Raw genomic sequence first — 13,174 nt, 5'->3', positions numbered from 1 at the left:
GGGTGTGTGTCACACCCAGCAGCACTTAGGGGTTACTCCTGGCTCCATGCTCAGAAATTGCTCCTGGCAGGCTCGGGGGAAGATATGGGATGCCAGGATTCAAACCAATGACCTTTTGCATGAAAGGCAAACGCCTTACCTTCATGCTATCTCTCCGGCCCCAACACAATCTTTTTTTTTTTTTTTTGGTTTTTGGGCCACACCCAGCATTGCTCAGGGGTTACTCCTAGCTGTCTGCTCAGAAATAGCTCCTGGTAGGCACTGGGAACCATATGGGACACTGGGATTCGAACCAACCACCTTTGGTCCTGGATCGGCTGCTTGCAAGGCAAATGCCGCTGTGCTATCTCTCCAGGCCCACAAACTCTTTTTTAATTTGTTTACATTTGCTTTCATTTTGACATGTCTGAGATGATCAATGTAAAATGAGTTAGAAAAATTTTAATGAAAAAAACTAGAGAGTGATTCAGCTTTTATCGCTTAAAACCGGCCACTACACCACACAATTCCTCCAACCCTAAACACACTTCTAGGCTTTTCTCTAAAGAAGCATTCCCATGGGGGCCGGGCAGTGGCGCTAAAGGTAAGGTGCCTGCCTTGCCTGCGCTAGCCTTGGACGGACCGCGGTTCGATCCCCCGGTGTCCCATATGGTCCCCCAAGCCAGGAGCAACTTCTGAGCACATAGCCAGGAGTAACCCCTGAGCGTTACCGGGTGTGGCCCAAAAACCAAAAACCAAAAAAAACAAAAGAAGCATTTCCATGGACATAAAAGAGCTTTGCACCAATATACAAATATATTAGAGCCCCCCCAAACAAAAACAAAGCAAAACACATACAAAATATATGCATCATTAGTTGGGGAACAATCATTCAGGTTGGATATGTTCAAGCCTTTTGCAGAGCAGATAGAGAACAATCCCCAAGTTCTAGGCATGGGACTGTTGGCACTGGTGAAAAAGCAAGGACATATTGGGCACTGTCAGGACCACTTTAAAGCACAAGATTGGCCAGCAGGAAAATGAACAAAAATGGTTTCAATAGCATCCCCAAGTTTCCCCACCCCAACGTCTTAACACCCTAAGACTAAGGAAAAGCATATCTTTTTTTTTTTTTTGGTTTTTGGGCCACACCCGGTAACGCTCAGGGGTTACTCCTGGCTATGCGCTCAGAAGTCGCTCCTGGCTTGGGGGACCATATGGGACGCCGGGGGATCGAACCGCGGTCCGTCTCCTAGGCTAGCGCAGGTAAGGCAGGCACCTTACCTCCAGCGCCACCGCCCGGCCCCGGAAAAGCATATCTTCATTTTCCAAAACAAGCCTGTTCCCAAGTACTAAGCACACTAGGGCCTATAGCTAAGAAACTTTCATAGCTGATGACAGGGGTTGGAGAGCAAATCCAGTGGGTTGGGCACTTGCCTTACAAGCAGCCTACCCAGGTTCAATTCCCATTACAATATTCAGTCTCCAGAACACTACCAGAACTCCTAATCCCTGAATCATGAGCAAGCTGTGACCCCAAAAACCAAACTCAAGTCATAGCCCAATCTCATAGTAGCCCAACCTAACAGGATACCAGGTGTGTGATGCACATGATGCCCATCACCCTGACATAGAAGTTAAACTTCTCTATGACTAAACTGATTCCAACCTCAGATCAAACAATCTGATGGAAGGGGAAGACTCCCCTCTGGTCATAAATTTTATCTCTCTCTACCACTAAGCCACATCATCAGCTAGTGCCTTCTCTTTTTTTTTTATTTATTTTTAGGGTGGGCAGGGAGGCAGGCAGGAGGGAGGGAGGGGAAGGGAAGGGCGAGGGAGGAAAGAAGGGGAAGGGCAAGGGAGGAGAGGAGGGAAGGAAGGGAGAGAAAGAAAAGCAGCCTTCTCTCTTCTTATAAAACGGTGTCTGAAATTTGGTTTAAATGTAAAACTATTTTGAAAAAAATAGGGGCCTGGAGAAATAGCACAGCGGCGTTTGCCTTGCAAGCAGCCGATCCAGGACCAAAGGTGGTTGGTTCGAATCCCGGTGTCCCATATGGTCCCCCGTGCCTGCCAGGAGCTATTTCTGAGCAGACAGCCAGGAGTAACCCCTGAGCACCACCAAGTATGGCCCAAAAACCAAAAAAATAAATAAATAAATAAATAAATAAACTATTGGTTCTTTTTAAGTTAAAGTAATAAAAAAAATTCAGAGATAATCTGGAATATCTTAAAATGACTATGATTAACCGTGGACAAAACTTGAAAACAAAATAACCAGATCCAAAGTTCCCTACCTTGTGTGATTCCATTTATATGAAATGTCTAAAATCATTAAATCCGGGGCCGGGCGGTGGCGCTAGAGGTGAGGTGCCTGCCTTGCCTGCGCTAGCCTAGGACAAACCGCGGTTCGATCCCCAGGCATCCCATATGGTCCCCCAAGCCAGGAGCGACTTCTGAGCGCATAGCCAGGAGTAACCCGTGAGCATCACCGGGTGTGGACCAAAAACCAAAAAAATAAAAAATAAATAACTAAATAAAATCATTAAATCCACAGATGAGAAGACAGGAAAGAAACTGAAGTGTGACTGTAGGGGATGACAATATTTGGGAACTAGACAGAAGTGGTGGTTGTACACATTTCGAAGATACTAAATGCTGCTGAATTATAACTTCAAAGCAGATTTGTATTATGTTAACATCATCTTATACTTTATTTTTGTTTTTGGTTTGTTTTGTTTTTGCTTTTATTTTTTTGTTTCTTTGGGTCATACCCAGCAGCGCTCAGGGGTTACTCCTGACTCTATGCTCAGAAATCGCCCCTGGCAGGCATAGGGAACCATATGGGACGCCAAGATTCAAACCACCAACCTTCTGCATGAAAGGCAAATGCCTTACCTCCATGCTATCTCTCCGGTCCCCATCTTACACTTTAATAAGAGCTACATAGAAAAAAAAAATTATTCTTTTTCTTTACCATTTCTGCCCTGTCTGTGAGAAGTGATGTTAGAGGTAGCTTCTAAAACAGTGAGTGACCCTGCAGATTACTATGAAAATCTGACAATCAAATTCATTTATTTCATTTTTTAAAACTTTATTGATTGATTGATTGACTGATTGGTTTGTTTTGGGACCACACTCAGCAGCGCTCTGGGGTCACTCCTGGTTTCTGCATTCAGAAATCACCCCTGGCAGGCTGGGGTTGGGGGGACCATATGGGATACCGAAATCAAACTGGGTCCCTCCCGGGTCAGCTGCATGCAAGGCAAATGCTCTACCACTGTACTATCTCTCCAGCCCAAAATTCATTTTAAACATTATTGCCTTTTCCATGCCACCAGACATGAATTAAAAGAAGCCATCAGGTCAGTACAGAAACTTCATTCACCTGGGGCAAGATGGCTCCAGACCTAGTGCCCCCAATGGAGCTTAAATACCAAAAACCAACCAATCAGTCAATCAATAAATAAAGCTAAATGGGATATCCTTCCCACTCCAGCCTGCCCTCAGGTCCCCTCCTTAGGGAAAGGGGGTAAGGCCAGCACATGCCATCTGCCCAATGGGTCCAGACAGGTAGGCGAGGGGGGAGAGGAGGGAACACTAGTCCTTCAGAAGCAGGACTGTCCTTGGCTCTCACTGATCCTCGGGAAAGTGTCCTTTTTGGGGGGGTTTTGGATCATACCCGGTGGCACTCAGGGATTACTCCTGGCTCTACGCTCAGAAATCATTCCTGGCAGGCTCGGGGGACCATATGGAATGCCGGAATTTGAACCACTTTTCTTCTGCATGCAAGGCAAATGCCCTACTCCATGCTATCTCTATAGCCCAAGAGTGTCTTTTTTTTTGGGGGGGGTCACACCCGGCGGTGCTCAGGGGTACTCCTGGCTGTCTGCTCAGAAATAGCTCCTGGCAGGCATGGGGGACCATATGGGACACCGGGATTCGAACCAACCACCTTTGGTCCTGGATCGGCTGCTTGCAAGGCAAACGCCGCTGTGCTATCTCTCCGGGCCCAAGTGTCTTTTTTTTTTTTTTTTTGCCTGTTAAATGAATAGCTTTATTTACACAAAAACACAACTATGCGTAAAACACTAAGAAACTGAAGTATCTGAATCATAGCAAACAGTTGATGGTAATTCGACAACCAAGTCCGACAACAGGCTTGGAGACTCCAACACATTGGAAGACCACAGAGGAAGGAACATCTTTGAAGGCGTAGGGGAATCTTCATACAGCAGTTTTCCAAAATCCCTCTGTTCCTCGAAGGGAACAGATAAAGGGAGGCATAGATAGCTTTTCAAAATCCTCCTCCTCCTTAAAGAACATGAGAGGTATCCCACTCAAGGGCAAGTATGAAATCTGGTGCTCTTTAGGGAGGTCTTGATGTCAAGGATTTGGGAAAGCCCACCACCTCAAAGACCATGAATATTCAGAGAATGCAATAGCAAAGCAGGTTTATTGACTCCAGCTAGCTGGGGTGACCAGGTATGTCATACAGACTCAGAACCAGAGGCCCCGAGCAACTTGGGGAGTCATAGAGGCCTAAGGTATCTTTAGGTATGGAAATCAGGGTTTGTAAAATGCCCCAATCCCTAGTCCAGGTTTAAACCCAATGTTCAATTTGACAGTTCATCTTCCACTCCTGAAGCCTCATCCCACCCATTCTTCCTAGGTAACTTGACCTTACCTGCAAGACCCCACCCGTTTCCTGGGAGGGGTCTTGGAAAAGGTAGATAAGGCTTTGACCAGAGGAGATTAGGGCCTTTTGGTCTTTTGCCAGCACGGAGGTCAAAGGGAAGATGGCTGAAAGGAGTTAAGATGCAGGGCTAGCTAAGAATGGCCGAATGCTTAAAAGGTTATGCTATAGGCCACACATGTGGTGGATAGGGCATAAATAAAGTTGATGCTTCCTGAAGCCTGCCTGTGAGTGAGTTCAATACCCGTCGCTTTCCTGGACCCCAGACCCGCCAGTTGATGGAGGATGAAGCAACGTGGCTATGGCCTAAGAATAAAGGCCTCCATCCTTCTCCATCCAAGCCCATCCTAAGGGCGAAATGCAACATCTGGCGCCTGCACAGAGACTTGAACCCTGGACCCTCACACTCCAATTATGGCAGGCCCCCCCGGCTCCTCCCTAAAGGGGGATGTGTTCTCTGGCTGGTATTTTCATTCTTTACATTTGAGCAAACATGCTGAGGCGGCTGCACATCTGCCAGGTGTTTGTCGTCGGTCGATTGTGATGGGAACATCCTGCTTATCCTCTTAAAGTTCATGTTGACCTGCTCAAGGCTTGGGGGAATTCCAGGGTGGATGGGGGTAGGAGACAAGCCGGGGCTGTAGAGGCAAAGGCAAAAACCACAGGCACCATGAGCATCCCAAGCATCTCTCCATAAGTTACATCAGTTACATTTGAGTACGTTTGATTAATAATTGGATTATAATTAGCTACTATTACTTGTCACATCGCTATCATGTCATATATCGTACTAGATAGTCCAGTCTCAACACTAAAAAAACACTCAACTCACAATCTAGAGGATTGTATGGGAAAAGAACCTCTTTCTGGATAGTTATCATCACAGACAGGAACAGAGACTTTTGCAGTAACAGTCTCCTCAGATACCTTTGGAGGAGAGGAAGTGTTCGCTGGAATTTCAATAGTTTGTTGATATTTTCTGTGTCTCTGTTAACAGACCTGAAGGCCTTTCTTGTACCAGGTACAAATTCCTGAGTCACTGTGTTCTTGGCCTGTCTGCTAACTTGTTCTCCATTTTCCGTATTCAATAAAATCAAAGCCGCCATCCTGGGTCTGCTTGCAACCAACAGCCAAAACAAGTGGATGCTCTCAGGAAAGTGTCTTACTAATAAAAAAAAAACAAACCTGTCCTATAAGATCCAAACCCTCTACCAGGGGTCTGCAACCTTTAAGACATAAAGAACCACTTGAACTCAGCTGCATGCAAGCCAAATACCCTACTGCTGTACTATCCGGCCCAGCAGGAATTTTCTGATTGAGGGTGCTTTCTTGCAGATGTTCCTGGAAGGGTCATAAAGGGCTGACGACATTTCATGTGATGACTGAGAAAGTTCTGAATAGAGAAGGTGAGAGAACAAAAGGGATAGATGGATTTCTAGATTTGTGCTCACTTCCTGGGCATATTAATCTCCATACCAGACCAATATATGGCAGGTTTGGTCAAAGATCTGCCTGTGATACTGAAAGGCCACGAGATTTTGCTCATTATTATCTCTGGCCAGTTTACATACACAATTTGCCAAATATTCATCTGTTCCATATACTCATAGTAACTTCTCCCTTTGGTGACCAGCCAGGAGTATCCACTATTGATTGCCTCTTCATTATCTGTGATCTAGCCCTCCTATGGGCCAAAATGTAGACCCACTGGCAAGTATGATGCCTCATTTCATACTCCAAGCCTAGCCTCAGGGATGCCTGATGGTCCAATTCTCAACCCATGTGGCAAAGTGAAGACTTCACAGTTAGAATGCCCCTTTGCTAAGGGTCTGTCCTTCACAAATATAGAAGATCCATGAGCAGTGCAATTATTGATGAAGTTCTGACAGTTATAGGCAATCACCATCCTTGGGTTTACTGATATGCATAACCTTTTCTTTCTCTTAAGCTATATATAATATATATTCATCTCTGGCTCCTTTCTCCTGAGTTCCAGTTTTGGTTTAGAGACCTGTCCAGCAGTATTTGCTTCTCCAGGAGGGAACAGTGATTTCTGAGTTTGCTACGAGCCACTCATGTTCAGAAATTAACTGTTCCTGACCATTCCTTTGAGCTAGATTCATTATTACTTGTGTCCTGCCCATTGTCTTCTGGTGTTTGCTCTGCTCCACTCTGAAGACCACACAAGAAGATTTGACTTGGTGCTTTGGTGTCTATTCTTCATCAGACTCCTCAGTGTCATCTGCCTGAGATTCGATGGACTACCTTCGATGCCTCATGAATGCTGGTCAACATGCTCTGAGACCTAGAGCAAACAGCTCCTCGTAGTTTCTCTTGACATTCCTGTGTAGGATTTTCTCCCAGTCTCCCATCTCTGCACATTCTTCTTGGAGAAATACATGGAAATGCTTTTGATAGTATCTTTGACCAACACTGGCTTTCCTGTCTTTCTCTTGATGTTGGCCTTGGCTGGTCCAGTTGACTCATGGTGCCTGTACCCATGTCAGTGAGGCTGGCCAGACCACCTGGTCACAGCTTCCAGATCAAAATGCATGACCCCGTGTTGCCTGGCAAGCCTGAGTCAGTCCCTCAGCTCTCCAGGCAGTTTTTAATGGGAGAAAAAAAATTTTTTTAAAAAGTCCTGACTCTGTAAGATAAAGCAACCAGAAAGCATTATCACATTAGAAATGGAATCTGGGAAGAAAACATGACTTGAAGCATCTTTAGGATCTATATTTCTGTCCCCTGGTAACCATATGAACCTAATTGAAAAATAAAGATTTTTAAATTCCTGGGGCCAGAGGATAGCACAATGATATGGCATTTACCTTACCTTGCATGTGGCCAACCCAGGATGGACCCGGGTTCAATTCTCAGCATCCCACATGGTCCCACGAGCCTGCCAGGAGCAATTTCTGAGCACAGAGACAGGAGTAAACCCTGAGCGCCAGCTGGGTGTAGCCAAAAAACTTAAATAAAAAAATGTTAAAAAATAAAAATAAATTCCTTTCCCTAAGGGGAAATAAAGTGAAACTGAGTACTACCTTCTTACTCTGAAACAGAATGGCTAGGTAAGTACAATTTACATCATCTCACCTATAATAAAATCCTTGCAATTCTAAAAAAGGCATGAAGGGTGGCACATTCATCCAAATTGCTGCTCTATAATTATTCATAGACATGAAAATAATCAAACCCAATTCATATATTCTAATATATGGATGAAGAACATCTCCCAGGTATTAGGGAGAGAGGTCAAGTTCAATGGGATATAATTTTAGTTAGGTGAAAAATATAAAGATTCCTAGTCTTTTTTTTTTATAGGCAAACATTTTAGGGGTGGTGTCTTGAAGTTAGTAGAAGGGAGAAAGACTCAAAATAGGCTCTTTACTAGGCCATATAAGAAGTTCAAACAGACTAGTCAAGCTTTTTTTGTGATGGAGGAAACCCATTTGCTCACCATCTAGAGCTAAAACACTGGTCATCTTGAACTATCTAGAATGTTTAATGCTGATCCACACAAAGGAAATCTTTCAAGACATGATCCCTCTGATAGTGGCACCTATGTGGGCACCTTTCTGGCCCTGCACAAAGCCAGTATGCCAGCCCATCTCCAAAAATCTCCTAAGACCCATTTCATCCTGAGTTCCTGACCAAATCTCCTTTTCCAGTTGTATCCTGGTGTTTGTTGTATCTGGAGACATGTCTTAAAAGTCACCTGAATTAAAACTTGCTTTAGCTAAGACAACAACAGTGTACCTTTATACAGCACCTTAAAGACCAGCACCCATCAATCAATGGCCTCTTAGTCCTGCTTCCTGTCAACTGGCTACTGGGTTGTTCCGCATGATGAGGCCTAGGGTACAGCCTTTTAAATATGAACACTTGTTACGGGTCTGGCCTTTACAGTGACTCTCCACATAATTGTCCATATTTTCCCCCATTAGAGCCTCAGAGACAACAACCAGGTCATATGATATATAACATATTTGATAAATGAGAGTCCCTGGACACCCCAATCTCTGGCCCTCAACCCAGGAAATTCAACAGAAGACCAGCAATCGCCAGAACTTCACACCTCCAGTTTCCCTAATTTTTGTCCTGGGTTCCAGCTTAGCAGGTTCAGGCAGAGAAAGAAAGCAGCCCCACTCCCAAGCTGCCTACAGTTCTCCCACATCAGCAGCCTCCACTTAGTCTTTTTATTTTGCAGAGCTAACCTGTCCCCACCTTGTTTAGTCTCTGCCAACAGCTAGTAATGACAACTGATTATGGAAGTGATCTTTCATTTCCACAACTATTATTAATGTTAAGCATGATTACCATTAAGGCCCCTAACATGATTTAAAAAATAATAACGGGCCCGGAGAGTTAGCACAGCAGCGTTTGCTTTGCAAGCAGCCGATCCAGGACCAAAGGTGGTTGGTTCAAATCCCAGTGTCCAATAGGGTCCCCTGTGCCTGCCAGGAGCTATTTCTGAGCAGACAGCCAGGAGAAACCCCTGAGCGCCGCTGGGTGTGGCCCAAAAACCAAAAAAATAAAATAAAATAAAATAAAATAAAATAAATGAAGGGAAAGAAGAAGAGAACAGGCAGGGCATTTGTGCTGTATGTAATAAATGGCTTGGTCCCCCAACACCGAGTTTGGTGACCCCCCACCCCGGACACCACCAGGTGTGGTCCCTGAGCCCAGAGTCTTGAGTAATCCCTGAGCTCCCTAGCCTCCACTTGCAGAGTTCTGGGAATTGAACACTTTCCTTCATAACTTGCTATGATGCCTGTATGTTTCCCAGTATCTCTAGAGAAAAAATGGTCTCATTTCTTCTCTAGAATTTATTTCATCTCAAGTTAAGTGCTGTCAAGTACGTATTTTTTTTTTTCAGGTCAGATGGCATTAATGAAAATGTTTTGTTGTTTTGAAAGTGACTGGGTGCTGGGACCAGAGGAATCCATGGTGGTGGGGGACACAGGTCATGTGTGCACAGGGTCTAGTTCCATCCCAATATGGTATGGCCTGCTGGCTCCAGCACCAGTAAGTCTGACTATCAAACCGTTTGGCCAGGTTGATGTTTTGTGGTCATTTGCCCCGCATGATGGGACACAGAGACACAGGTCAATTTTGCCTCTGTCAGCCTAGCAATAGAACTGCATCCCCCTAGAGGACCACTGAGGAATAAAAGAAAATCGAAATTGCACGGCCGGAGAGCTAGCACAGCAGTAGGGCATTTGCCTTGCAAGCAGCTGACCCAGGATGGATGGTGGTTTGAATCGCGGCATCCCATATGGTTCCCTGAACCTGCCAGGAGCAATTTCTAAGCACAGAGCCAGGAGTAATAACTGAGCGTCGCTGGGAGTGACCAAAAAAATAAAAACAAAAAAAATAAAAATAAAAATTGAAGCTGTCAAATATGGGTGAGAACCTAGATCAGGAAGTTATGGAGGGTGGGATTCTGGGGGGTATCCACACATGCAGGTAAAAGAGGGTCTTTTACACGCATGCACACACACACACATCCTGACACACCAAGTCTTCAGGCCTGATGCCCCCCACACACACACACTCGACACATTGACAGAAACTTCATTTATATCTAAAGGGCCCACAGGGGCTCTAGTCTGGGTTTGTTTTTGGTTGTTGTTTTTTTTTTTAATTTATAAAAGTTTCCTCTCCTCGGCATTCCTCTACCAGGAAAGACCCTACAGCTGCTCTGACATCGATCTACTCAAAAGAGACTTCCCTTAACACTGAGAAGACTTAACAAGAACAATGACCTGCTTACTGGGCAGGGCTTGCTGTATTGCCCCTTAATTGTGAGGTGAAACTAGAGGATACTCCACACCAGCCTGACTTCGATGTAGGATGTGCAGATTCCAGGATCTTTACTACAGAAACCTGATGCCAACAATAGAACTGCGTGAAAAAAAAAAACTGTATTGGCACTACAGACAATGACTTGGATTGAATAAACTAATTTGCCTGGAGCCTAGAGTTGGTCTTATGCCAGGAAACTTCAGGGGTAGTGGTCTCCTTGTATTTAGACCAAGGCTATTCCTTTCTATGACCCCCATATTTTGGTGGGCCTATGCAAACAATATTTGCCACTCTAACACCGTTTTTACTGTGTCCTTTTGACTAACCCTTAAAAAAAACCTCTTAAACTTTTGATGTTAACTTAAACTAATTATGTATGTGCATGAACATATAAAAATACTATGCCTTCAAAGTTAAGGAGTCACATAAATCTCATGGCTTTAGGATGCTTTGGGTACTGCTAAGAAATGTTATAATGTCCTACAATCTGGGGACTTGTGGACAAAGTAATTGTACATGAGTTCTGCCTTATTTTTCTTAATGATTTTTTGACTGTAAGTTCAATATTTAGGCGTCAGCAATGGGATTTCTTCTGAGAACTCTGTTTATGGGCAATTGTTCTTTCACTGTAACTTTACCTTGTCCTCTTTGCATCATTGTTCTCATAATTAAAAAAAAAAGTTTCCTCTTCTCAAGGAAATCTTTGATAATGCAAGTGGGACTGGGGTCTGTGGCTTTGGAACTGCCATATGAGGACTTCATGTTATTCCAGGCTGAGGAATTCCTGCCCAAAATTCTAGGACAGGCTGTGTCTTCTGTAAGCTACCCCACAGCACAGGTACTTCAGTCACGCTTTGGCTGGGCTCAACTTCAGACAACTCCACCCCCAATTTTTTTTCTGCAAAAAAGGAAGGACACCAGCACTTTTGTTCATAAATGCATTCATTTTCTGTTCTAAGTATCTGAGGTAGAAAATACTAGTACATGAGACAGGAAATGCCAGAATCTGAGACAGGAAATGTCAGAACCTAAGACAGGAAATGACAATACCTGAATGAGAGAGAAAATGCCAGTATCCAAGACAGGAAATAATAGTACCTGGCACAGTAAATACCAGTACCTGAGTAAGACAGGAAATGCCAGTATCTGAGACAAGAAATGTAAAAACCTGAGACAGGAAATGCCGATGGCACACACAATCTGAGAAGTACCCCTCCTGCAGACACACACTCTTATCTCTCAACCCCACCTGAATCCCACCTCTGACCTTCTCTGAGAGCAGGCGGTGGGTTGAAACACCTCCTTTGGGTCAGGGTAACAGATGGTCTTTGGCAGTGCTTTGCTGAGGCCTGGCCTTCCTGCCTCTGGGCTACCTATCTGGCTGTTCTTTGCATGTTTACTGTGGCTCCTAACCACAAGGGAGGGCAAAGAACTCCAAAGTCATGAGAACACAGAGATGGGGCACTGGGCCCACACCAAGGGGCAGGAAATCTGGGGCCAGGTGTTCCCGTGAGAAAAAGTGGCTCAGGAGGTGCCCTAAGGCTGGAAGGGCTCTGAAGAAAACCCTGTGCATGCACACCCATCCTTCTCTACACCTGAAGTACCGAAAGGAACACACACCCTCAAACCCCAAACCAAACAGGAAGATCTGCTCACCAAAACCTTCCAGATAGAAACGTTCCAAGACAATGGGTGGCTTAGCGTCACCCACTAAAGTCCTGAGACCCATCTGTGTCCACTCACCTGCCCACTGCTGTTTCAGGCCTCCCACAAATGGGTGAAAGGCTAGGATCAGAGCCACATGTCCCCCCCAGAGGGGGGCCTTCTGGCTTCTGGTCACTTCCCATGTAAACATTGGCCAAGGTTGAGTTGTCAGCCTTTTATGATGAGAGCTTGAAGAATCTCTGGGATTGTACCAGCCAATTTCCCAGTCTGGTGGCCACGTGGTGACTTCCAGTCTATACTGTTACCTGCATCCTTTCTGGATTCTGAGACATGCTTCCTGACCTCCCGCCTTTGATTGTGCCCAGGAATGGTTCCCTGCTACCATGAGTTGGCGTTTGTCCCTCCTCAAGACTAGTCTGGGTTGCCCTCACTAGACTGACTAGTCACTGCTATTTGGGTCTCTAAGGCCTCACTGGGCCCCTACCCGACAGCATTCCTTCCCTGGAATGCCAGTAAGATGGTGTCTCATTATCGGAACCGATCCAGGCCACACAAGCACCCATTCAACTGTGGAGCAAGGCCAGGCCAAGGAACTGGCTCCAAGCCTGCTGCTGCCTGTACCTAGACCCAAAGCTGTTCCGCACTGGCAATCTCCTCTTTGGAGCCAATCCAAATACCCAAGTAGGCATTAAGAACACATACACTTGTATAGGCAAGACACTCCAGGACATTACAGGCATCTTCAAGGAGGAAACTGCACTCTCCAAGCAAGTGAAAGCAGAGATTAACAGATGGGAATATATTAAGCTGAGAAGCTTCTGCACCTCAAAGGAAATAGTGCCCAGGATACAAGAGCCACCCACTGAGTGGGAGAAACTATTCACCCAATACCCATCAGATAAGGGGCTAATCTCCAAAATATACAAGGCACTGACAGAACTTTACAAGAAAAAAACATCTGGGGCCGGGTAGGTGGCGCTGGAGGTAAGGTGTCTGCCTTGCAAGCGCTAGCCAAGGAAGGACCGC

General features: G+C 45.2%; 1 pseudogene; it reads right to left on the bottom strand.

The window, feature by feature from the left end:
* Positions 1 to 6,138: 6,138 nt before the first annotated feature.
* Positions 6,139 to 12,480, bottom strand: LOC126029840 (histone-lysine N-methyltransferase PRDM7-like; annotated as a pseudogene).
* Positions 12,481 to 13,174: the final 694 nt, after the last annotated feature.

This window comes from Suncus etruscus, chromosome 15, assembly GCF_024139225.1.
Source record: "Suncus etruscus isolate mSunEtr1 chromosome 15, mSunEtr1.pri.cur, whole genome shotgun sequence".
Lineage (NCBI taxonomy): Eukaryota > Metazoa > Chordata > Mammalia > Eulipotyphla > Soricidae > Suncus > Suncus etruscus.
Note: the sequence above shows the minus strand (reverse complement) of the source record. Positions and strands in the feature narration are given on the sequence as shown.